Raw genomic sequence first — 19827 nt, forward strand, 5'->3', positions numbered from 1 at the left:
TGCGATCGATCGAAACGGCCACGAATGCTCGCCAACGAGAAAGAGGCCCGTTTTCTCCACCGATCATCACAATAAATAAAGGAATCCAGGAATACATTGTGTTTCTCTTTTGCATTTACATATTTAACAGCTCGTGCTTTCTGTTTCCCGCCGAAATTCGACCCGTTCGTGCTTTTACCTTACAGTTACTGGCTATTGAATTAAAATCACCAAATATTTTCAATGTCTTTCTTTTATTGCCAGACGACTGTACAGTTTCGTATCAACCATCGCCACGCATTTAATCTTAACCAAGATTTTCCGCTTATCGCGTTAATATTCCTTTCGATTCGTATCCTTTCATTTCGGTACGATCGATAATAAATGACTAACGACGTCGTCGACCTATTTGGTTCGGAAATGTATCGAATACGGATTCTCTCGAATTTTCTGAATCTTCGTTTCAACATTGTCTTGACGGAGAATTTTGCGAGAAATGTCTATATAAATAGGCGACACAAAAGAGCTTTTATTGGAAGTTACAGCGTTCGTAGTGGCGAAAGGACGCCGACAAATTCTGCCAAAAGATTCGAGATTTGCCCGCAAGACCGGTATACCGATTGTACATCAAGTAGATGCGTGTTCAGGGAACCACAAATTTGGCCACCGATACCCTGTGCGCTATTTTATCGACGTTTCACCGCGATTTATGATAATATTGTATTGTTCTTCGTAGCCTTACTGCAAATGACTACTGTCGTTATGACAATTGACTTATTTGACATATTGTCAAATGACTCAGCATCGAATCTTTACGGGCGACAGAATGTTCCTGCGGCCAACCGCTGGGCAACATCGTGATCGCGACCATTTGTTTTACCCGTTTCCTAACCTTGGATACATTGTGGTACATTGTGTCAGTGTAAAAGAGACTCTGACACTTTATACCTTGAGTTGTGGATCTTTTCTGATACAATCGCTCGTCAATTTCTTCGTACATTTTATTAAAATGTTCGCCTTTGTTCCAATGAAATTTCACCGGCAACGAAACGCATTTTATACCGATTGCAAGAAGAGTAAAATCTGTTCTAGAAGCAAATATAGGTGCGACAGTATTCTTGATTTAAGAGTATGAATCCATCTCAAAATACACGTACGTGTAACGAAACGAAATACAGTGCCAAACAAAAGTATTGGCACAGGCCGGATCTTCGTATAAGAATCTTCGTAAATCTGCGAAGAAGCTGATTATCTACTTAATATTTCTTTTTTTTTTTTTTTTTTTTAACGTGACTGCCGACTTTGAAGTTTAAGCGCGCCATGAATCATAAATTTTAAAAATAGCTGTAGCGAAGAAAAAGGATAAAACACGTACAAAGGTCTGTTTTCAGCGGAACAAAAGTGTTGGCACATTGACGATTCCGCGGTACAATTTTCTTACAACGTTTCATTTAATACTTAGTATGCAATCCTTTATTTAAAAACGTACCAATCTTTTTACCATTTTTTGACCCAGTTTGTTACGTTCTTCAAGAAGTATTTCCTTCGAATCCTCCTTAGGCGCGATACGATACGCTTCGATCCTACTTCCCAATTCAGACTAAACAGGCTCAATGGAGTTTAGGTCTGCGGATTATGGCAAAGTCGATAATATATTCGACGTATTAAAAATGATTTACCAACAACATAGGCCGTATGTTTGGGGCCATTACGAAAATAATAATTTTCTTGTAAATTTCATTTTTCCGTACTTTTGCTCTAAAATAATTCGCTCTACGTTCGGATTACGCACTATCAACGATCACAAAAATACTAACTCGAATACACGTAAACAGAAGACAGCGTATGTATATATACGGATATATCTCATTTCATATATCCTTCTGCAAATAATGTCGTAAAAATATTCAGGGAAAAATCAGTGGTACGATCTCTTCGTTTTATCCAATTCCAAACAGCATCGGATGATATACCCGGATGATTCGCGCTGTGGGGAACGCGGTGTGTTATCTGTCGTTCGCGGAAAATATCGGGACGAATCGCGAATTCACGCGAATAATAAACGAGCCAGACCCCTGGGACACGACGAACGAGGCGATTCACCGTCCCAACAGTCCATTATATTCGTTCAGGGTTCGACGCGATCGAGAGGACGAATTCGCGGCTCAAATCCGCATCGGGATTCACGGTTGCATTACGATCGTTCGACAAAGAGAGAGAGAGGCACTCCTCGTCGAATCGAGGTCTCGATGAAATCGCCGATCTAGACAGCAAATTCTACGAACGTTGGAAGGATAAAGCTTGAATTTATCCAAGTACGATTTACCTGTTCAATTTTATCCAATTACGCAACGATCGACTAATTAACAACTCAAAGAAACAACATTCGATTAAATAACGCATGATAGATTATCTATTAGTTTGGCGCGCGTAAAACGTTCAAAGTTCGAAATTAACCAACTAAGATTATCTATTGAATCGTGACCAACTACGGAAGAATCGATCGATCAAGTCGCAGGAAAGATGTTTTGTTATAATACGTACGTTAGATGTTCGGAAGATTTCCATTGCTTAGCTATTAACATAAATCATTACTTCAACGTTGTTAAACTATCGGTTTAAATATCACATACATTTCTTGTTTGTATTAGAAATCATCGCTTCAGGCATCGTTTACCGTTGCTACTGAGAATCCTCGCTTCTGACGTTTATATCGTTCGCTGTTTCAGCTCCTCCATCGAAAACAATTTCTCAAGCATCCTTCGAAATTCCGCTAGTCAAGCATCTCGTAAGAACGCTTCGAGTAAGAGACCATTCGAGAGACAAAGGATACTGGTAGAAACTGTATGGAAAGGATTGCGTGTCAGCCGAGTTCGACGAATGATCGCGATCTCGTCGATTCGACCGGCTCTACCAGCCGGACACGGAACAGTTTGGAAAAACGGGCGGCGCGAGCGTATAAATTAGCCGCGTAACGTTTGTCATTCTCGTGCTTTCGGCTCGTTAAAGCATGACGGAGACCGGAAAGCAGCGTCGGGGCGCCGCACGAAAGCCAGAACGCCGCGACGCGACGCGGTGTCTATCGTGCGGCTTCGCACGAATCTCGCCTCGCCTGCTCACCAAGGCAGCACGAAACGTGATTACGTCCACCGTGTATTGCCGATCGTGTTTCCGCGTGTAATCCACGATTTGCTCTTTGCTCCCTTCACCGAGTTCCATGGCGACAATAGTCGTTCGGACTTAGACGCGTTCCCTCATTGCTGTTACGTTCTTATTAAATTGCTCCGTAAGTTCTATTTAGTTCGCAAAGTTGCCGGCTAAAGTAAGGAATGCGAGTCTGGTTTTAGCTAGCGGATCTTACGCGGTAGAATTCCATTTATATGAACTGCATTTATTTGAACAAAGTTTTAGTCGGAGCCCGATCAAATCAACTACAGCCGGTTGAAACTACTTCTTATCTAACGTGAATTCCTATTATACGAACGAAAAATCGTACGTAGGGGAAGACATAAATTCCAATTGTACAAAGTATTCTTTCCCTAGCAAGTAAACGGAGTTCTAGCGAAGCGCCACAGCAATCGTAGGATATACAAACCTTTGTTCGAGCAGAACTTGGTCTACGTAAATTTACGATAAATAAATAAATGAATAAATAAATAAATAAAAATCGTAAGAGGTATGTACCATCCGTGCACGCCAGCCAACTCAGACGAGGAACAAAGTAATCTAAAACAGAAGTAATTTCCTGGTTCGTCGCATAACAGTTCGTAGCAAATCATAAAGATCAGGAACAACAATGGAGAAACTTGGTAAAGCATCTTCGGTCTTAATACCGTTTCGAATACCGGAAGTGGCTTGGAGCTGGAGCCAAATGCTCATCCGGCAATATCCGCTGATTCATCGCGACGCCGTTCCCGGATGCGCATCGTCCACGGAACGAGCGTCGGAATGGTCTTACTTTCGGGGCTCGATTCGAATTACCATCACCCGAAAAAGAACTTAGAGCTCATTCACACGATATATGATTCGCGATTCGCGTATATTACATGCGCCCAACTCTGTATTGCAATCGCAGTGTTAGTACTCGTACGTATGTAAAATTCCTTTCTATGCTTCGTCAGCTACGAGAATCACCGCCATCGAAAGTAAAGAGCCGTTTCCTTTGATTTTTGAAACTCTGGGTACAGATTTTATAGAAGTGCGGAAAAATTGCGAAATTCAAAGGTTCGTATCGCTTAAAAAAAAATGCAAAACCAGCAAAATGACGACTTAAACCCTCCATAATTTTGTAATTTCGTAGCGTAGGCTACATTATACTTAAAATAGCGTATGACAAGATCCATTTTCTTCTTTTATAGGGAACGACTTAATGTATACGTTCTACTTAGATACTTTTCCTTTGTTGCATCTCTTTTATGTACGTATAAGCGAAATGGATGAGCTTCAACGTCGGCCATTTTCACAGAAAAGTCTTCGTTCGTCTTCCAGCTGGGAGATTTTCATATTTTTAAAAACATGAAAAAAAATTATTCAATGTTCTAATCATTCAAAACCAAGTCTTATCGATATAAAATCATGTGCAACTTCTGTCTTCTTCTCTTTCATTCCTCGCTCGTATCAGGTCGTCCGAAAAGTTTCTTTCGTTTCGTAAGGTGATAATAGATGAACAACAATTTTCGTTTTATATCATTTTATTGAATTAGGTATGGCCAATTTCGTTATATTTCTATTATTATGTAGTATTATTTCCTTATAAAAACGAAACAAACTTTCCGGACGACCTAGTAGAACGCGGTTTCCATGTCGTCCGCGGCTGAAAGATCGAGAAACATTCCATAGACAAGAAGATAGCAACTGAGAAGTAAATAAATGACACTTACGATTAGCTAGGAACTGCGCCACGTGGCTATCTGATTCTCGAATGCGATACACGTATCCGTCGTGTGAAAGAGGTCTTGTGGGTTCGGTGGGACACGACGGTGTATCGTAGAAGGGCGTAGGTAAGTACAGTAGGTACAAAAGGAAAGGACAAGATCGAGGCGAGGAGAAGAAGCAGGAAGCAGACTCGAGGGGCCAGGCACCGAAAACAAACGACGACGAGGAAATCGAGGACGATCGTTTCGACGGGGAATGGCGGCGGCGCAGCGCGGCGTGTCGACCAGGAAAAGGCGGAGGAGAAGAAGGAAGCCTTGGCCCGTGGAATAATGGGAGGTCGGAACGTAGAAGAGGCACCTAAGGGCCCTTCAGACAAACAGAGGGATCGCGCGTTCGACTCTAAATCGCGTTCGCGATTGTAATTCACAGTGGCGAGGGAACCAACTACCCCGAAACCACTTGGTAGACTCGTTAGAGTTTAGAAACGAACGGTAACATCGAGTGAGAAATTATCTGACGAAACTTACGAAAGAAGAGTCATCGGCTCGTCATAGGAATTTCGAACCTGTCTCGAAGTATCGTTTGTTTTTCCACTCAGAGTACGAACGTGGTTGGAAAGTTGTGTTTTTGGGGATTAGTTGTAATTTGGAATGGACGATACGAACGAGGTTGTTAAAATTAGACAGGCTGGAACGTACTTCGCTTCACTTCACAGGTATTAGCATACTTACGAGAATTAGACGAAGCTGAAGAATCGTTCGAATAAAGGTCCTTGCGATTATTACATAGTTTGGAATCGCGATGTCGACACAGCCAGAATTGATACGTGAATTTACGTTTTACTAAAGTTTACTCAGCGGTGTTTAATGAAAATTGAATCGCGCCTTCTTTTCAAACGAAAGAGCATCGATAGACCCAACTTCTGTTACACAATCACGAAGAACAGAGCACGCAAATTTTCGTGACTGACCCGAAGCGTCAGATTAACAAACAGGGTTATAGTATTGCGTGACGAAGAAGGCGAACAAAATATAGAACGTGGAAGGATGTAGGGCATTATTAGGGCAACAGATCGAACAATTTTTAAGAGCCTTCAATGAGTCTAATTTGACATCTAGAATGCTGTTGCACAATAATTTTCCGACTAATAATATTAACGAAATACCTGTAGATTATAGATACCTCTTCTATGATTTTATCATTTTTCAGCTTGTAATTACGATAGAAACTTAGTAGCTTGTCTATCGAATTTTATTTATTTTATTGCCAACCACCCTATGTTATACCAGTGGGAACATGTAACTTGCGTGACTTAGCAAATTTCATTAATAATTTTAATTGAATATCGGACGTCGTATAAATGTTTTTTTTCTTTTTTTGTTTTTTTTTTTTTTTAATCTGAAACCGGTAATAGACTGGCGTACCGAAAAACCGTTTCTTGCCTGTCGAACGAAACAAAATACGAGTCGCGATATCGGAATTCATCGAAACCCCCTCAGGAAACAAGGGTTGTCGTCTCTTATCTCGTTACCTGAATTGATCGAGGGAAAAAGACAAAACACGCGGGGACGAATATACCGGGCTGTTCGCGAGGAATTAAATCGATTGGCGTGCACGGAACACATATTAATTGGATTTCTCTGCGCGCCAGAGTAAGCGGGCTCGAGGGTTGGGTGCGGGTGTGGGCGCCAACGCGAGCGACACCACAAATGGGGTCATCCACCTTGGCCAGCCGATGACCGTAGGGCCAGGTGAAACGAGCCGGCGGGGGTCTTCCCGGGTATCTTTCTGTTGTGTATTCGAGCGATACCGGAAGCTGCTGTCTAGACGATGCTTTTTTCCTTTCCTCTGCTGGTTCCGGCTGCCGGTTCCCCTCGCTCTTGAGTTTACCGTCTTCCGTGACTGAAATTTTCGCGAGCCTCGCACAATCGCGATTGGCTTCGTTCCAGTCTCTCTAAACACATCCCATCCTTTTGTCACTGTCTTTCAACCCTCCTCGCGTTTGACCTGTATTCCATCGAGTTTACTCGATCTACCCTTTTAAATACGCCTGGCTTTTAAGAGGGGTTTAACCCTTGTACCGGTAACTGGCTACTTGGGTCGTTTCTAGTTCTCTTTCAAGTAAGCCACGAGTCACGATTTTATCAAGTACAGCGATACACTTTTAGATCGTCAACTCGTGTATGAGAAAAAAATTCATGGGGAATTATTTTCGAAAATTTATTCCGTTACTTTTTATATTTTATGCTCCGTGATTTATAGTTTTATATCTTACTGGTGAGAAAATATTATAAAATACGTATATAGGTTGTGTTAAGCGTAGTGGAAATAACGTAGAAGCGAAAATATATAAAAGTATTGTGTAAGTAAATGTGTCTTTCGCTATCTGCACGCAGCTGCTTTATCTGGCAATGTTTATACGAACACGAAACCTAGTCTGTCAAATGTTGCGATCTTTATCTTAATAGGGCAAGATGGATCGTACGTAATTGAATAAAATAATATAATGCGAAGGATGGTGCGTATCTATCGTTTCCTTTTAAAACGAAAGAAACTTTTGGACCAGCTTGATATAATAATTGACAGATCGTGAAACGACGATAGTACGCGTTTAAAAGCGATCGTTTTTCGTAACTAGCTCTTTATTTTTTCGAAAGTATATTATTTGCACAATTGCTTACTATTCTGTGGACATTTTCCCATCGATTCGTGTTTTCACGCCTGATTAAAGTGCTGATGAAATTTCAAAATACCTTGTACAACACTCGACAACGTTTCAGAAATGTCTCTACGTGTCCAAATACTTTCGTAACCTTTGGCAATTGTCGCGGCATATCTTTAGCAATTGTCGCGCTAAAATACATGCCTCTTGTTATTCACCAACTGGATGAACATAACTTTCGATATTTTATATATGTTCTTATACTATCTGAATTATATACATTTTTCTACAAACATTCGCAGTCTAATTATCGTTGCTCATTACGTGATGAAATTTCATTAGCGTCCCATTGACATCTAATGAAACTATCGCTCTACGTCTGACTCACAATCCGTCAAGAAAGATACTCGGTCAAACGAAATTAGACAAACGTGAGTATTTTACTCGCCAACACAGAAATTGACGATAAATTTCGAAACGAAACGACGATTTTGTTACTTATATCGAGGGACAGACAGGTTTCCTAAATCTGATTAAAATTCACTGCGATATATATCTTCGACGATAATAAATTACGCTCTTTGTCACGCGACCAAGGATTCGATGATAGCCGACACTAGGGTCAAGAGTTTAAGGGTTGCTCCATTTCTGATCTGCAAAGCTACACGTTGCGGAAATTCTACTCTTTCAGACCGGCGAACAAGAGGATCTATGTATCATAGGATGAGGTTCGCTATCGAATTATAGTCACTGAGATATATGCGTGTTTCTAGCGTTGTATTAAATGGCACTAACTCGTCTACTGGCTCATTCTGGCTCATTCTACTTCCCACATTGGCAGACAATGGAAATATTCTTATGAGAATTCTAGGTCGTTCGATAAGTGATTTCTCATAAGCCAGAATGATAAACTTTGGAAGAAATAGTATTTTTTTTTTTATACATACACATTACATAATAAACATCGAGCTAAATTATTTAATACATACAGATTACATAAACACGCGATTAATGTTCGATACTCGAGAAACAAATGACTCCATAAGATTCTTTATCGTAACATAATGATGACATAAATAATATCAAGTTGCAAGATAGATGTAAAAAATAGTATCTGCAGTATCATCGTCTTTTTCTGCTTCGCAATATACGGAGTTGATCAATGCGGCTTTCGAGCAGTTTGTATGATGAATGGAGTCACTCTTTCAGTTTCCTTACATAGGTTCACGATTAATGTTCGATTCTCAGGAGACAAATGACTTACGTCCACGAGTTCATTTATTGCAACAAGATGACACAAGTAACTATAGATTCAAAGGTAAATTTCAAAATTTCCAACATCTTCTCTAAATTTCAATTTACGCAGTCGATAGGTGTCTTCGGCATGTCATGAAAGACAAATTGTTTTTAACCGTTAAAGTTATTATTCGATAGCTAGATGCTTATATACGTTTCTAGTCTTTAGTAATAGCACTTATTAATAGCACTAACACTTGTTTATCTCGTACGAAACCTGACAGCTGATCATCAATGAAACGATTCGTCAGACTTTCGAATCGATACAAAATGTGAAATATTAAAAGCTCGGAGTAATTCGGCCGTAATTCAACAACCAACAACTGTATTGTTTTCTGGTCCCACCATATAGAAGACACGTAGGTTTTCCAGAAGGGGAGAGTGGAACCTTTGGAGGCGACTGGCGCCATTAATTTCGGCAGAAGGAGTGGAGCAACCACGATGAGGGTGACACATCATCGTGAACTATCCCACAGGAAATGGTGCGGCCGGTCTCCTTAATAACGACCGGTCCCCGATGGGTGTATGTTTACACGACGGATCCGGACGAGCGATATTTCCTTGCCAGCTACTACGATATCCCTTTGATCGACGATCGACCTGAGCGTAGCATCTAAAGGTGCGTTTAAACCAAGCGAACCGATGCTCGCAGCTTTGCCTCGTTTTAATAAAATTCAGTAAAATGATACTGTAAACGAGCATTCGTACGGAAATCGAACATTCGAATTCTCTGCAACAATGCATTTAATTATAATCTCTTCGCCGGATATTCGTTGTTACGAATTCGACTGGAGACTGAACCGGGAATAACCGTTGAGCATTGTAAATTCTGCTCTGTCTAATCTCTACGGACGTTTGCTCGCGTACGTCGTCGTAAAGAAGCTCTTTCGGCGTAATTGAAATTGCTCGGAGAGCGTTTACATTAAACGAAAGAACGCTCGCTTACGCTTTAATTTCATTAAAGTGAGCATTCGCGCGCTTGTCTAAACGCACCTTTACACATCTATATCATGTGCAAGCTAGAGCCGTACGAATCGTACGAGCCAGTGCGGATTCGTCCGATAGTGTTTTTCGTCGCGTCTTCCGACCAGCCGGAAATCATTAAATAATGTCACCGGACGACTTCCGTTGCCACTTACCGTAAGCGACCACACCGTTTAATATGCAGCCGACACGCCTTAATTACATCGCTACTCGCCTCTCTACTTGCCCGTACGCCCACGTCTCGACTTTTCCTTTACAACTTCAGCTCGCTACTAGTTTTCCATTACCATTTCAGCGTGCATCTATGGCCCGGTGTTTATATCAGTTGGCCGGATATCTTATTCGCGAGGCTCGTAAATTGAAAAGTAGAGAAAAGTTATGATATTATGCGTACGGAATATCTACTCTGTTGAAATGTATACGTAAATTTATTTGTTTATGGACACAACTAAGAAAACATGGATGCAGATAAGCTTAACAAAATCATCTGATAATACTGAAATTAAAGAAATTTCTATAAATTTTTTTATGTGAAGTAACAAGCTGCGTCGATTAACGCGTCGAAATTATACGATGTTATTTTTGAAAAAAAAAAAAAAAAAAAAAAAAAAGGAAAGAACGACTCTTTCGCTTGACATTTCTCTATCTAATAACAATTTTCTAACAACTCTACCTAACAACTTCCTGCCTGTAACTTGAAATAATTATACATTCCTCCTTCGATCTCCTGTACGTATTACACAACCAATTATATTTTCGTGTGTTACATCCGCCTTGCAGAACCATTCGAAATATTGCGTCTCTGTTAACGATAACTAATTAAAAAAAAAAAAGAAAAAAGCAATTTTTCTCGCAAGCAAGGAAAATTCCATCGCGAGAGGATTAATAATCCAGACAGAATCGATTAAAAAGCTATAGGTACATCGCATCTGGATTCGCAATCAATTAAATACTTCCGCTTTCACGTAATAAAGCTCGAGTTCGTTAAACGGTACGTTATCTTAAATTATCTGGTATCAGGCTCGATAATCGTTGAGTCACGGCTCCTCGCACCTTCGCGGATACTCCACGATAATTGATACTCGGTAAACTATCGAAATCTCTAACGCCAGACGCGTATATTTCTCTATCGATTTATTACCAGCAACGATAGCAATCTGAATCGGCGAACAAAATTGTACGGTTCCGTTAAGTTCGAGACACGGCGACGTTTTATAACGTCGCTTACGATTTTAAAGTCATGGTAACGGGAACCATAAATAAATCTGGAACGCGTAAGGGGTCGTAAATTTAGCATCCTTACGACGATGACGCGTGCAACTGTATAGGGGTTACAAAATATGTACATTTCCGTGGGAAACGATCCTTAGGGACGTTTGTGTACTTCAGCTTTTTTTTTATAGTGCGGTAATCAATAAAGTAGATTGATAAAATTCTACAAAAGCTGTTATTACGATTATGACAAAATCCGTGTATACGCTTCAAGCTTACGTATCTATGTATAATTATTGATAATCGTGGTAGTTTAGCATTGGGATAAACGAGCTGCTCAGGTGTCAGAAATGTAGAGAAGAATTTGTCGAACGTTGAAATTTTCTCAGAAATTCTTGCAATCTATCCTTATTTTTTCCGATGATTAGTTGCTCCGAATTTAAAGAATTCTCGACCTTAAAAGTATACCAACTCTGTTTTACCCTTTCCACGTTGTTCTAATGGAAAATAATGATAGAAACAAGGTGACATGTAAGAATAATACTAAATATTCAAAAAAATGCACAATATCAAAACTTACTAATTTTCATTATCACTGCCACACAAAAATATCCTAATTTTCTTTCGCTCGATGACACAAAGATCTTGGCCATTTCATATTTCTTCGACAGTAAATAGTTTAACAGGATTAGACTTGAAATATCGTTATTTCCTGTTACGTTCCTATTACGCGCAATTTATTGGACTATGTTTTATCAACGCTATTTTTTTTTTTTTTTTTTTTTTAATGATTGGTATAAAACACTATATCGTACTATACCAATATTCATAAAGTACGTTAATACGTACTTACGTAGAAACTTTGTTCGCATCATAAAGCATCGTAAATTCCGCAATAAATTCCACAAATCGATGCAAAACCGCTTATCGTATTTCGATTCGGGGGTGGCTCGAAACGAGTCATCGGCGGTCGAGTTTGTGGAAGTTGCCACGAAAGTTGCACGTGCGAACAGCTGAACAATTAGACGCGGAACGCGCTGCGAAACGATCCAGCGACGAAAGTCGATGAACGAGCCGTTAATGTTGTTTAACTGCTTGCAACATGCCAGTCGCTGACTGCAACTAATGAACGCTGACTGTCGGATATGCCTTGTTGCTTTGTCCTAACGACGTTGATTTATGTTGGCCGACAAATTCGAGCCTTTCCACGGTTAACTACAATGTATTCGACCGAACGTTGAAAATTTGTTTATCACCGTTTTTCCTAATCCGTTTGGAATTTGCGGCGAACGAAGGTGGAGCACGAGGAAATAAAACCGGGTTAAACGGGCCGTGGTGAAATTCGGTCGCGACGTTCGCTGACCTGAGCCTGCGACGAACGCTCCGACGTTGAAACTTATCGATCTCGTGGCACGAGCAGCGTCATCGTTAACTCTTCGAGTGCTACATCGCACGGTCGTCCTCTCTCCTACTTTGCGCCAACCGAAATCGCTGCTTTCGTCCACCAAATCGAGGCTGAACGAATATGGAGAAGCGGAGTTAACCCATTTAAAGGGTTTGTTCCAGTTTAGAATTTCGTTTTTCTTCTTTGGGGGGGCAGGGGCTATTTTCCTCTCAAAGAGATTACAAGACTCTTCTACGTTGACCTTCGCACGCAAGTTTGTTAACGTTTCAAGAATATTCACCATCTTGGCGAAGTGTGAAAAATCGAAATCAGAGGTAGTCGCGCTTCCGACTTGAAATGAAGAAACAAACAGGCATCCTGATTGGTACAAATGTGTCTAAGACGTGAACCAGAATTTAGACAAAGTCTGGAAGTTTAAAAAAATCGCGTCGAAGATCCTGTTCGTCATTCTTCGATCGTCGTACGATAAAAAAGAAAAAAGAAAAATCCGCGAAACACTCCACGATTCTTCTATCGCATAGCGAACGTTTCAAATCGACGCCACTCGCGTTACATTCTATTTCCGACAAGCGTATTTCTCAATTAAAGGAGGATCGTGTCGATGAAGTTGTCGATTGCGGCGGGATCGTTGGTTCGCCGCAACGCGCGTTCTATTTCCTACACTTTCGGACCGCGCAGCTTTAAAGTAAGTAGGTCCGCGAGTGTCGGGTGAACGAATTTATGCCCGTAGTGCGTTGCAGTTCACGAGACACGTCGTCGCCGGCGCCGAACTATTTTCGACGGCGAGCAGCGGCGAATCCAGCACAGAGACGAGTCGCTCTTCGTATAATAACGCGAGCGAAATTATACGAAATTTTAGTTGGTCGTGGTCGATGAGCTTTCCGAAGGAATTCGAACTTCTCGATGCGAGGTCGCGGTCGAGACGAACGAATTATATTTCGTTTGACAATCGTCCAACGTTTAATTAAAGGCATATTCTTGATGAGCAGAAAGCTCGAGGATTACGTTCATTTCTCGAGAGACTGCGTTCCCTCCCTGGTTTCTGGATTTTATCTCGTTCGAAACTGCGCGCCGCATCTTAAATTCGAGCGAATACTTCTATCGAGAGAGAGAGAAAGAGAGAGAGAGAAAGAGAGAGAGGGAGAAGCAGTACTGGAACATTGACTTTCTAAGTGTAGCTGCATCCCATTAAAACAATGTTCGTCGGTGTCATCGTATTCGTCATTGTTCCAAAGTGGAATACAACGCGAAATAACACGCGATTCTACGCGTAACTTACCCGTGAGGATAATTGCCCGCTTGATCTCCTATTTTCTGCACTGACTCTTTATCCGACTGAGAATAAGAAATTTTCCATCCGACAAACTAAAGTCGCTAATTACGACCCCACCAAGTTCGTTTTATTCTTTTCTTCTTCTCTCTGTTCGTCTCTTGCAGCTGACCTAAGGAAATATTTGTGTTTGGAGGGATGAGAAATCGTTTTTTCTTATCGCATGCTCCAAAGCTGTGTTTCGTACTTTGAAACTATGTTCCTAAATTTGTACATTGAACTCGTCGAAATGATATGATCGCCAGGATTTCAAGTTATTGGTACGTACAACGAATCTGCAAATCTTTGTCCGAACCGAGCAATCTGTATAAAACGATAAACGATCGAAGCAAGTTTTCCGATCGAGTAATATACGAACCTTTCAGAAGCGGAAACTGGTCAACTCCTCTGTATATTAAATTTCTTAATTTCATTACACGAACGCTCGATCGATATTCAAGTTTCAAGAAACAAATTACTTACCGACGAATTATTTAGATGACACAAGTAATGGTATACTGTAAGGTAAATTTCAGAAACACGTAGTTTAAAGCGAGAAGCTGCGGCGTAAACACGACGTCTTAAAAACTGGTTTTAACCCTAAAGACCGCGGCTCGTTTAAGAATGTCACGATTTTATTAAACGCCGCCGTGTCGAACGAAAGACAACTTGTCCGATCGCGGCCTGGCCGCCTGTTTGTAACGTCCATTGCTTCTACGTACTTACTTTTCAATTTATGCGATTGATCAATGTGACTTCTGAAACGCTTGATTGCTACGCACGATACGTTTTCTCGAGAGTGGGGTAAAAATCGGTCTGTTTGATTTGATAAAAGCTTGCAAGCGTAGTTTGTAGACGGACGTGAAGGGTCCGTGGCAATTGGCGATCGTTGGTGATCGTTGGTGATCGTCGGGACACGTGGCAAAGCACGCGAACGACGGAATGTGAACCGTTGGATGTGGCTAGTAGCGACAAAGACGTCTTGAACTCTATCTCGACGACATTCCACTGCGAGAATCGCTTACTGCTTGTCTACTGTGTCGAGAGGCGATGAGTTGGATCGCGCGAGCTTTATTTCGCCAGATTATGAACGAAAAGGCCGTGTATACGATGGATGCGTATTCGGGCGAGCTAACCGGTCTGGCGAATGAAACATCCGAAGATTGCAATGCGCAAGCTCGTAAAAATCTGTTATACCGTAATTCAAAAAAAAGTATTCGAACATCCTTCGAAACTCTTTGCGTATATATGGTGCAAAAGATCTTGAAATCGCATTAGCACCGCAACGAGACACGAGTATCCTGACCATATTGGTAAAATTTGAAACGGATCTGAAAATGTGTTCGAGGGCAGATTGATAAGCTTCCGCGATGACGATGACGAAACAAATAAAGCAACATACAGCGGTGATTTCGGTAATTTCTCAATCTGCCCTCGTACGAGATACTTGTTGGAAATAGGTTAAATGTTAGATATATCGATTTAAATGCGATATTATTTTCTGTTAATTCGTTCTGATAATTGTCGAGAGAATTGGCGCCGCACAATTTACTGGACAGTGTTTTATGCGTTAATAATCTCTAGAATCGATGCTCCTTGCGTCACATTTATCTTACATTTCATTAATCTGTCAACCGAGCAAACTCATCGCTAGGATTACGAATCTGTCTGGTACGTTAACTCCGATTTGATTAATAGGTCAACTCTGCCACGTGAATTTTATGTACTTTGCCCTGGCAGTTGCAATGGACTTAAATATCCCGTACCGTAACGTTTCATTTCTGCAAAATATTACACTCGGCCATTTTTTCCCGACGATGCGATCCAAGTCGTTGCTGAAAATTGTTTAGTCCATAAAATTCATCTCGTCTTAATCGTTCTAATGAATTTAAAGATGACGCGATGACCACCATGACGATCGAAGCGTGTGTTAAAACACACATTATCTGGCGTCTATGAAAACCACTATATACAGCTCGGATACTTTTCATCGCAGCATCTGTTCATAAAGCTCCATCAGCGCTCAACAATCGGAGCGATCTCTTTGTCAGGGTGAGGCGATTGCATTTCTCACGATTTCCCGCGATAATTTCGAGAATTGTAATCAATCGGGCTCGACCTCGCGGTCGACTGACGTATTAAACTCGTCTCGAGCGAACCGGGATGCTGATCGTTGACTGGCACCAATCGGGTCGGGTTCACGCTAGTCTCTTGGTTGGCCTCGGGAGCCTCCGCGGCCGGTTTAACGCGGAGAAACATCGCCGAGGAATTCAGATGACGCGTGATTCACTACTTCTTCTAACCCTTTCACTCGGCACGTTGCTTTGGCACATAAAACGTAGCGCAACTTTCGGCGACAAAGCCGCATCCATGCATGTTGCATCCACAGTAATATCTCGCTCCGTGCATACAATGGCTACCAAAAATATTTGCGCATACCCTTACTTTCAAACGAAGCGTTTTCTTTACTCTCGTCATTTCTCGAAACTATTTTCGTCAAGAGGAATTCTAACGAGTCACGCGTAACACATATAACAAACGCAACCGTCATAGCTATTTCACGCTGAAATAGAGTTCCGGCTACACAAGAGGCCAGATTCGTCTCGTGCCACAGCAAAAATGTAAGACAATATTTTAAACCCTAACAAGCGATTGCCATTCCACGTACCGCCAATTGTTACGCTCTATTCTAATTATATTTGTCAATTTAATAATTTTAATCGTTAATACGTTCTATTAGAATTCCACTTTTTTAACCAGAAATAAGATATACCTAAAACGAGTATGTACTTCGTGTTCTGGATTTGAAGTGACCGTCCGTTTATGACCTGGACAGCGCATCTGCGCTTTTTTGGGGGGGAAATCCGAATTTCCTACCTCCCAAGTAAACTTTACGATGCGGACCTCATCAAGAGACTATTTAACACCCTAAGGGCTCCTTGGGTCCGCTCTAAAATACACATCTGGTATCAATGTGCTCCATCAGAGAATATGTGCCCACGAGGGTACACAATTACAAGACTGGAAGGAATAGATTTTCCTCCCATAAAAAACATGGTAAGAAGGAAAGCCCGGGGAGGGAGAGTTAGTATATAAGGACCAAGCGAAGCTTCTTGAGAATTCTTACAACGATCTTCGTCAGAGCGTCATACTGTTCGTGTTACTAAACAGTGCAACTAAATTAACTAAACATAATATTATTCTGCATCTTAACTTGCTGGCGATTCTCTTGGTGTATATTAAAGAGTGAAAATAAATAAACTAAACGCACTGCTATTCCGCATCTTTAATTTACCTCCACCTTGAGCATTAATCTCGTTTATGGTACGCGATATCAACCGATCAGTTGCAACCCGACTGATGGCCAATTAGTCGAGAATTCGCAACACTTCGATTTCTGATATTCGCAGCAACGTTCACATTCACCGAAAAGTGAACGAACTTTCTGATCCATCGATCCAGCCGTGGCAACAAATTTAACGAAACCCACCGATGAGATTATTCGTTGCGCAAACGAACTAACCCTCTCCGATTTTTCCTCGATACTCTATCAACTAATTAATTCGCTTCAGCGTAGGCTGGATTTTTCGCTTGGAAATATCGGCGAGTCTGCTCGTGGAAACGGATCGAAGTCGTTCGAACTGTTGGAATAATTTGTTTTTAATTCGATCGGTGGCTGTGGGGTCCAGAAAATATCAGAGTTCGATACAAGAAGGGGGGATGAGCACGATTGTTCGTTGAACCGATCCCCTTTAAAGCTATTTTCACGCTGATGCATCTGGCCCGTGTAACTGCGTACGGATAAAGCTATACGATCCCACAGACCAGCGTGTTCCGTTTGCTCCGCGTATGTGTCAAGATAATCCACCCTCCGCTGACTCTCTGACTCCCCCTCGTCACAGATTCACGTCTATCTCTACAGGTTTCGCATCTTCTTGTCCGCTAAGTTAACTCTTTTTGTATCCAATTCGCGTGTCCGAAGAGACATTAATTTTCGCTCATCCGCCCACATCGAGGTATTAAATGGTCTTTCAGGTTGGAGGTGGAGGGGTCCGTCGGTTTCCGTGTTTACTTTAGAAACAAGGTATTAGGCTAGGAATTAGCCTTGGCAGACTGAAATCACCGTACATTACAGCAAGAATATACGGGGTTTTTCATTGTTAACAGATTCTATAATCGGCGGAGCTAAGCGTCGGCATATTCTACGATTGAAAGTAAGGGAAGAAAGTTATGTAAGCATAGATTCGTAAACGCTTTATCGAGTAGTTGGTAGAAAAGTACGAAAATTATAAACCACTGGTTTCCTATTTGATTCCATGTGACGACGATATCAATTTTGTACTTAGGAGAACGAACGACTCTACATTTCTGCATTTCTGACTCCTGTGTTAATACAACGCTTGTTCGTATTTCTTATTTTTAATTGTAAAATATGCTCATACCGTTTGGCGATGTAAAAATGAAGCAGCCTGTATAATAAACGTCTGCAGGACAGCTACGCTTACATTCGCGTAACAACCGAGGGTTAACAGGATTTCGTGCGACAGAATCATCTATCTTTCTCTCTCACTTTGTCCACCTTTCGCCCGCTCTTTTGTCTCTCTGTATCCTTACTGTGGTGGCTCTTTGTCCGACTACTCGTTCTTTTCGTTTGCATCGTCGGAAGTACATACTTAACAGCGTTCGTGCGCTGTAATTTCGGCGAATCTGTGAAAATAAACGAATCTCCCTTCGCGACCGAGATTTGTCTGGCATTTAGAATTTGCAAGATTGTTCCATAAAGTGTACATACGACACGAGACCCGCCCAACTTGACACACTTCATTTCTCGTTCGCTACATCTTGACTTTTGTGTGAGATCACAACGCCAAGAATAATCAACCGACTACTTACGCAGAACGAGATACACATACGCCAGGAAGAAAGGGAATACCGCGAGTTTAGGAAACATTAGCAGCTTCAAACTCGTGTAGCTTTTGCAGAGCATTTTGAAGCATTCGAGGGTGTTGATGACACATTCGTAAAACGAAAAGGAAGAAGGACGTATGTAGTTGGCTACAAAAGTATTCAAGTTGGCTATTTAGAACTTAGAACGAGAGTTATACTATGTACCAGGAAAGTTAAACTAAGATCTTAGAATAATTAAACAATTTTGACTGCCGCTATGATATTCGAAACCCACGTGTTTCTCCTCTTCCAGTTATTTTTCCGTGCGTATTCAAAAAAAGAGTACAATGTGATTTATAATCGTAGATAGCTTTAAGCTCGTTTTTCTAATCGATGTCGACTTTTCCCAGCGAATGATACTTGCTTCAATTATTGGCAGATAAACCGATATAATATCCTAACAATTTCGAAAGTAATTTAATATCGAGGCGTTGGTATATTTTATGGAAAATTATGAAACCATAATTATAAGATTATACAAAATTATAAATAAATTTATTATCTTATTCTACAATGATGAAGATAAAATAGACTGAGAATACTCAGGTGGCCGGATACATTTATGGCCAACTGTAATTCCAAGAAGTCTGACACTACTAGAGAGCAAAGAAATCGACGAGCCTAGTGAACGAAGCGATTATAAATAGTATTACTAATATTACAAACGATAATTACGGAATGTCGGAGTGCAATCCATGAAAGAAATTGACATTTTCTGACCCATGAACCCAATTAGGGTGTGACACAAGGGTGGAGAGAAAAGTATAACGGCAATCACAGCGCGTCAAACGATGTACGCGCATCCTATACTGCGTACCTACTTAGGCTACGTCATCTATTTCAGTTATTTCTTATACCGTTTCCTATTTCGTGGAAAGTTATTTTATCCTCAAGTATTTTGCAATTCATTTTGTAGAATTACGCATCACGTTTTTACTGGCTCACATTTACTATTGCGAAATAAAATCATTTGTCACTAAACGAGTAAATGCAACGTACTTAGTTACAATGTGTAATAACGCGTTATTATTAGATTCTGCGATTCTGATCAGATTCCCAATTACAAAATTAAATACACTTGTTAGAGGTTTCACGTTGATAATTAAAAGATGAGTAAATAAGTAAAAGACAGATATATCGATCGATGGCGTTTAATTG

At 40.9% G+C, this 19827-nt stretch overlaps 1 protein-coding gene across 4 annotated transcripts in view; it reads right to left on the reverse strand.

Moving 5' to 3' along the window:
• LOC126868181 (insulin-like peptide receptor) overlaps window positions 1-19827 on the reverse strand; it is a 115679-nt gene that overhangs the window by 45782 nt on the left and 50070 nt on the right. The window contains exon 1 of one of the 4 annotated variants that reach the window (XM_050623388.1): window positions 14206-16080. The exons of the other annotated variants lie outside the window; for them this stretch is intronic. The gene's annotated coding sequence lies outside the window, so the exon portion shown is untranslated. Of the gene's footprint in view, window positions 1-14205; window positions 16081-19827 lie in introns of those variants that run through there. 4 annotated transcript variants of the gene reach the window in all.

Source organism: Bombus huntii, chromosome 8, assembly GCF_024542735.1.
Source record: "Bombus huntii isolate Logan2020A chromosome 8, iyBomHunt1.1, whole genome shotgun sequence".
Taxonomy (NCBI): domain Eukaryota; kingdom Metazoa; phylum Arthropoda; class Insecta; order Hymenoptera; family Apidae; genus Bombus; species Bombus huntii.